Raw genomic sequence first — 7798 nt, 5'->3', positions numbered from 1 at the left:
CGCGTCGGCTGTCGCTGTACTCCCTCGATGGCCACCGTTGGCTGCTGGTACCCTTGCCGCATAGTGGACACCATGATGATTTCGGTCTTTGCGGGCGCCAGCTTGAGGTGCCGTTCCGCCATCCACGCTCCAATCATAACAATGGCCTCCTGAGCAGACTGAGCCGCTGTCTGCGGCGTCGTGCCACCTGCCAGCACCACCAGATCATCGGCAAATCCGATCGCCTCAACACCATCCGGAAACGCCAGCCGCAGGACTCCGTCATACAACGTGTTCCACAATGTAGGACCTATGATGGAACCCTGTGGTACCCCTGCCGACACCGGTCTGCGAACTGGTCCCTCGCTGGTCTCGTATACAAGCTCGCGCTCAGAGAAATAGCTTCGCAGTATCCTCTGTAGCGCGGCTGGGACGTTCTTCTCCCGCAGTGCCGCCGCAATTGCCCTCCAACTTGCCGAGTTGAACGCGTTCTGGACATCTAGCGCTGCCACCACCAGACACCGAGGATCGCGTCCATTCGTACGATGAAACGATCGCGCGTACTCGCCTCGCTCGATCACTCGCTGGATGGCCTGTATGGTCGACTTCCCACGACGAAACCCGTACTGCTCTGGCGACAGTTGAGGGGCAACACTGTCCTCCAAGTGTTCATTGAGACGCTCGAGGATGCACCTCTCGAACAGCTTGGGAACTGCTCCCTCCAGGAGCAGTGGTCGGCTCGCCGATGGGTCGCCCGGCGGCTTGCCCGGTTTGGTCACGAGCACCAGCCTTGCCTCCTTCCAAGACCGCGGGAACTCACCGCGTTCCAAAAGGTCGTTAAACACCCGCACAAACGCCTGCGGGTGCTCTCGGATCGCGGTTTTCACTGCTGCGTTCGGTAGACCGTCCAGACCCGGCGCTTTGGATGGAGCCATTCGCTCTGCCAATGCCAGAACCTCCGCTTCCGTAACAGGGCGAAGCCTCTCCTCGTCAGCCGCTCTCTCGACGACCGGCCACTCAAATGGGGGATGCAGCGGAAACAAAGCATCCACAATCGGCTCCAGTACCGATCGATCCGTCTCCGGCGGGGTACGGCCTCGCAGCTTGGCCAACACCACCTTGTAACCAAGCCCAAAGACATCACTATCGACTCCGTCGATCAACTCCTGAAGCTTCTCGTTCCGGCTCTCCTGAATTCCGCGCTGCAGCTGCCTGCGAAGGTCATGAAGTCGAGCCGTTGCCACCTCGCGATCTGCTAACTGCGTGGCAACCCCGAGCCTCTCCTCGGCCTCCTCGCACTCACGACGCAAGAGCCCCAGTTCCGGGGTCCACCAATAGAGCTTCGGCGGCTGATGGAATTTCGCCGGGCCCACTCTCGCCATCGTCCTGTCACAAGCTGAAGTTAACGCTCCAATCAGCGCGTCAGGTGTGTCTGCTTCGGCTAGCCGACAATCCGCAATCGCCTCCTGGTATCGCTCCCTGTTGAATAGCGAGGTCTTCCAGCGTACTCCCGCATGTTGCGCGATGCCCTCACCACTAGACTGCTGCATCGTTTGATGTTGAAGCGCACGCTGCCGTTGTGTGGTCCGTGCTCCAGGAACGCCCACGGAAAACTCCACATACCGGTGGTCACTGTAGGAGTAGCGCTGACTGACCTTCCAGGAATCCGCTAGTGCGACCGATGGACTCGCAAACGAAACATCCACGATACTCTCTCGCGCAACCCCGTTGCCCTTAAAAGTGGGCATGTTGCCGCGGTTGAGAATCTCCAACTGCAGGTGTTCGATTACGCCCTTGAGCGTGTGCCCTTTGGATGTTGTGCGGGCACTCCCCCAGTCCGTGTTCCACGCGTTCAGATCACCAGCCATCACCAGATGTTGATGTCCCACCAAGGCCATCTCCACGGCCTCAAGATAGGCCTCGAAGTCCGCTAACCCGATGTTCGGCGAGGCGTAGCAGCTTGCAAATGTGACCCCTGCCACTGTGGCCACCACCAGCCCGGGATGAGCGCATTCCCATAAGCGTTGAATGGGGTACGCCCCGGTGGCTACTACTGCCACACTCTGCGCCTCGTCCACCACCCATCTGCCGTTGTCCCGCGGCGGCTTGTATAATTCGCAGGCAATGACGACGTCCACTCCCTGCTCGCGTGCCGTTTGCAGCATCAGGTCCTGCGCTGATCTGCTACGCCCGATGTTAATTTGCAGGACCTTTAATGTCGAGGACAGGACGGATGTCCCACCCGATGCGGACCCTTGCAGACCGCACAACTGATGTTTGCTACACAGGTTCGGGTCACATGACCCGGCTGGCCACAGCGGAAGCAGGCTGTTGAAAGGTCCTTCTCGCTCTTGCAGGTGACCTTCCTGTGTCCGTATTCCAGACACCTGTAGCATCGCAGCTGGTTCCGCGTTGGTGGTGGAACCTTCGTTGCCAGGCAGGACGTGTGCGAGATTCTGACATACTGCTGGTCCAGCTTCTCCGCCGCCCTGGCCGACACTCGCACATAGGCCACCTGCGTGCCATTCCAGAACTCCGTCAGATGGACGGCAGACTCCGACACCTTCTCCAGCGTCAAACCTTCTACCGCCTTCGCCACGTCCAAGGCTTCCGCTAAAGGGTCGACCTCGACGAATTTCATTTCCACCGTCTCAGTTACCAGGCGTGCGGACGATGAAGTTTCCGCTTTCGTGCAGACTTCCTGCACCAGCTCAATGATTTCTTGAGCATTCTCGCCCTCCTTGATGTCCATGACCAGTCGGTCACGCGTCGTCCGCCGTCCTACTCCCAGCGCCTGCTGGATTTTTTCCAATTCTGGTGCCGTTCGCACCAGCCGGTAAACATCTGCCCACGTTTGCCCCTCTCCCGGAGCAACCTCGATGGCATCAGGCCTGCTCTGTTTCGGCTTAGCAGCCTGGCTTCGTGGGGCCAATCGACGCGGTTGTTGTTGATGCGATTGTTGCCGCTGCTGCCACTGCTGCTGCTGCCGGCCCGGTTGCTGGCGTGCCGGCTTACGGCGCACCACCTCTGTCCAAGAGTCGCCTTCGTGGTCGAGAGACGGCACCACCGTAGCCGTCTCCATGCCCGATCCCTGCTGCTGCTGCAGTTGCTGCGGCTCCTGCTGCCCCTGCTGCTGCTGCTGTCGTGTCTGCAGCCCCTGCTGCCGCTGCCGCTGTTGCTGCTGCTGCGTGCGTGCCGGTTGACGTGCCGACTTACGGCTCACCACCCCAGCCCAGGAGCCGCCTTCCTGGTCCGGAGACGGCACCACCGAAGCCGTCACCGCACCCTGCTGTCGCTGCTGCTGCTGCTGCAGGCGATGATGTTGTTGCTGCTGCTGCTGCTCACCGTGCTGCTGCTGCGCTTGACTTTGCGTGGTTACGCCAAACGTCTGCGCTATGAGCGCCTGCATCGCCTGGCGCTCCTCATGCAGCATCGTTCTCAAAAAAGCCAGGTCCCCACGCAGGTCCTGCTCCCTCTGCTCCGCCGTCTTCTGCTGCAGCTCAGAACGACGCTCGCTTTCCTGCAGCTGTACCCGCAGCATCGTCACCTCGGCAGTGAGGGCCCCAACTTGCTCCTGGAACCGCTCAATTACTGCCGTTAATTCCGCCTGTCGCTGCTCGCTAGTTGTTGTTTCTGCCAGCTTCGTGAGCAGCACACGAGGCTCCGTAGATGTCGATGGTCGGCTTACTGTGGACCTGGCCTGATCCACACTGCCCTGCCTCGTCCGGAGCGTGCGTGGCTCCGTCATGGTCGAAAGACACTTTCCGACCGTTCCCGCGCTTTAAAGCTGGATTTACTCCTCCTCACGGGAGGACGCCAGCAGCGGACTGCCCCGTGAGAACCACCTCAGCAGAAATGGTATTCGAGCAGTAAAATCGTTCAGAGAGGTGGTGTTTCGTCACGTTAGATCGTTCCACGATTTATCAGGACCGTTTCCGAATTTTTCTGAACGTTTCCGGAAATTTCGAAAAATTCGAGCAGTTTTGATTTCGAAGGAAGTGGTCGAATCGACCAGTTTCGAGCAGTAGCGCACCCTACTCGACTTCCCCGAATTTTCTAGCCACCTTCCGCAATTCGAGCAGTTTTCGTGCAGTACTGACCAAATTCAAAATTTGTCACCTGGGAACTGCCTGTCAATCGATTTTTGTCCGCTGGGTCGTATTTGGAAAATCGAAGAAATGTCAAAAAATTTTTTCGCGATTTTCCAATTTTTTATTGCGGATTCGTGTTGCACACACTAAAACAAGTCCAACAGTGAAAACCGCGGGCAAATCGACCGAAAATTGGCCGAGTTATTCAGGGTTTTGTAATAAAACCGGCTTCCACGACCACGTGCCCCAGCGGTAGCACCACACGCACTTTTTTGCACTGCACTTTTTTATCAAAAATCGTCCAATTTTCATCCGGTTTTCGCTATTGGGGCACTCAGGGGCACTATATCTGTCGATTTACAACAAATCCGGACCAATTGGCCCTGATTTTTGTGCACCTTCAAAACACACTGATGTTGTTGTTGTTTTTTGTATGCACTTTTTTGCCACCAAAGTTTTTCACCCAAACTCGCCGGAAATCGTCCAAAATCGATATTATTCACTAAATGGCCGTGGCCACTTGCAAAATAGTCAGCATTTGCATTCACAAAACGTCTTTTAATGCGTAAAATCACATAAAAAACTTCCCCCATACAAAATGTATGGAGGAGTTGTTTACACACAAAATCGCTAATTTTAACCCGATTTTCGTCCGGTTTTCACCAAAATATCGCAGTTTTCCACTTAATTGATCGATTATACACGAAGTAAACGCCTTCTGTACAATATTTTCACAAAATTTTCGCCAAATTTGCGGAGCGCACGGAAGACACGTCTAAAGTGCTCGACTGCTCGAACGTCACCACACAGGGATAACTGGCTTGTGGCCGCCAAGCGTTCATAGCGACGTGGCTTTTTGATCCTTCGATGTCGGCTCTTCCTATCATTGTAAAGCAAAATTTACCAAGCGTAGGATTGTTCACCCTTTCAAGGGAACGTGAGCTGGGTTTAGACCGTCGTGAGACAGGTTAGTTTTACCCTACTGGTGTGCATTGTTTGTCGCTATCTTAACGGAATTCCTGTGCAGTACGAGAGGAACCACAGGTACGGACCACTGGCTCAATACTAGTTCGAACGGACTATGGTATGACGCTACGTCCGCTGGATTATGCCTGAACGCCTCTAAGGTCGTATCCAATCCGAGCTGATAGCGCTTCTTATACCCATTAGGTGGTCGTAAGCTAGCGGGCCTAACAACCCTCCGAGAACCGTCCGTGCTGTCCATTGGCACACTGGCGTCTCATCCCCGCTTACTACTAGGCCGCAAAGGGCGGGTTCGCGCTGCACGTGTTAGTACCATACATGTTGGGAACACCGGTGGACGAGCTTGCCGACTGTGGATATCACTAGTTTCGACACCTACGACCGCCCGCAAACGACGGGACTACAGGCTGGGAGCTTCAAGTTGTAGAGATGCGTTCGCATCGATCCTCTCAGGCGACCCATGCTTGGTGGTTAGTGCTTGCGCGTGCGCGCCCCGTGTGTGCTGGAATTGGCCAACCAGTGCACATTGGTGGTGCGTACCGTGACTTGCACCATGTGACGAGAGTGTTGAAGAACACTGTGTGGTGACTCTATGCCTATGTGATGGGGTGCTTGTAACACACGACCGAACCGACGGCTCGTTGGATGGTCACGACAGTGTGGTGCAGGTGCGCCCATGTGTAACGAATACATTGAGTGCCGTTGGAGGTTAGCGGTTGGTTGGTTGCATGCTACAACTTCGCGTTGTACATGGGCTGGCCGCTGCGCTTCCTTCGGGTTGCCACTTGATGTTGATAGGGTTGATGTATTGTGTTCGTTGACTTTTGGTTCATTCCAAAAGTCTTCGGACTTAGATAATTTTACAAGTGTCGGCGCTCTCGGACCGAAAATAAGAAGACAACTAAGAAGAAAAAGAGAAAGAAGCTAATAGTGGAAAGTATTCTTCTTCAAAGAAGGAACAAAAATTTTACAAGTGTTGAAAAATTTCCTAAGTCCAAAAAATTTTCTAAGTCCAGAAAATTTTCTAAGTCCCACAAAATGGAACATGATGAAGAAGATACAGAAGTTGAAAATTTTTCTAAGTCCAAAAAATTTTCTAAGTCCAGAAAATTTTCTAAGTCCAAAGTGTTGGAACAATTTCCAAAGGCCCATAGGTTGCACTGAATTTTCCTAAGTTGGCCACAAGTACCCATGAGGTATCGAGAAGGTTCACCCGAAGGACATAATATGTCCCAAAGTACCGATAGAGCACCCACAAAGAGCACCCAATTGGCCTAAGTTGGCCAAAAGTACCGATAGAGTACCCACAAGTAGCACTGAGTTGGCCTAAGTTGGCCAAAAGTACCGATAGAGTACCCACAAATAGCACCGAATGGGCCTAAGTTGGCCAAAAGTACCGATAGAGTACCCACAAGAAGCACTGAGTTGGCCTAAGTTGGCCAAAAGTACCGATAGAGTACCCACAAATAGCACCCAGTTGGCCTAAGTTGGCCAAAAGTACCGATAGAGCACCCACAAGAAGCACTGAGTTGGCCTAAGTTGGCCAAAAGTACCGATAGAGTACCCACAAATAGCACCCAGTTGGCCTAAGTTGGCCAAAAGTACCGATAGAGCACCCACAAGTAGCACCCAATTGGCCTATGTTGGCCAAAAGTACCGATAGAGTACCCACAAATAGCACCCAATTGGCCTAAGTTGGCCAAAAGTACCGATAGAGTACCCACAAATAGCACCGAGTGGGCCTAACATGGCCAAAAGTACCGATAGAGTACCCACAAATAGCACCGAGTGGGCCTAACATGGCCAAAAGTACCGATAGAGTACCCACAAAGAGCACCCCATGGGCCTAAGTTGGCCAAAAGTACCGATAGAGTACCCACAAATAGCACCGAGTGGGCCTAACATGGCCAAAAGTACCGATAGAGCACCCACATATAGCACCGAATGGGCCTAACATGGCCAAAAGTACCGATAGAGTACCCACAAAGAGCACCCAATTGGCCTAAGTTGGCCAAAAGTACCGCCAAGTAGCACCATAGAGGCCCGAGTAGAGCGAAATGTGGGCCAAATTGAACATTTGAAAATTTTTACAAGTCCAGAAAATTTTCTAAGTCCAGAAAATTTTCTAAGTCCAAAGAGTTGGACAAATTTCCTTAGGCCCAAAGGTTGCACTGAATGTTCCTAAGTTGGCCATCAGTACCCATGAAGTATCGCGAAGGTTCACCCGAAAGACACAATATGCCCTAAAGTACCCACAGAGTACCCACAAGTTGCACCCAATTGGCCTAAGTTGGCCAAAAGTACCGACAAGTAGCACCATAGAGGCCCGAGTAGAGCGAAATGTGGGCCAAAGTACCGAGTAGTTGCAACAAATGCCCAAATGGATACCAAAATGTGGTACCAAGCACCTAACTGTTGCAACAAATGCTAGCTTTCTGAGCAAAAGCTGTGGACCAATTTCGTAGAAGAACCGCCTAGGCGAAAAGGCAAAAATCGCCGAAGCTGGCCCGCTCGCAGAGCTCGCGGGCCAGGAGATACTCATAGGGCGATTTACTAGAGTGGGGAACTTGAGAATTTTTGTGTCCGAGACTTCGGGCAACTTCGCGGCCGCCCCCTTAAAGTAAAAGATTTTCTCTGGGTGCCTAAAATTCGCAATTCCCGCAAAGTCGGGAAGACGTTAAAGTTTTTGCCCAAAAAATGGCCATCGATTTAAGGTGATTTTCCAATAAGAAAATGCTTCCTAT

Source organism: Anopheles funestus (assembly GCF_943734845.2).
Source record: "Anopheles funestus chromosome X unlocalized genomic scaffold, idAnoFuneDA-416_04 X_unloc_66, whole genome shotgun sequence".
Classification (NCBI taxonomy): Eukaryota; Metazoa; Arthropoda; class Insecta; order Diptera; family Culicidae; genus Anopheles; species Anopheles funestus.
This window is presented reverse-complemented; position numbering follows the sequence as displayed.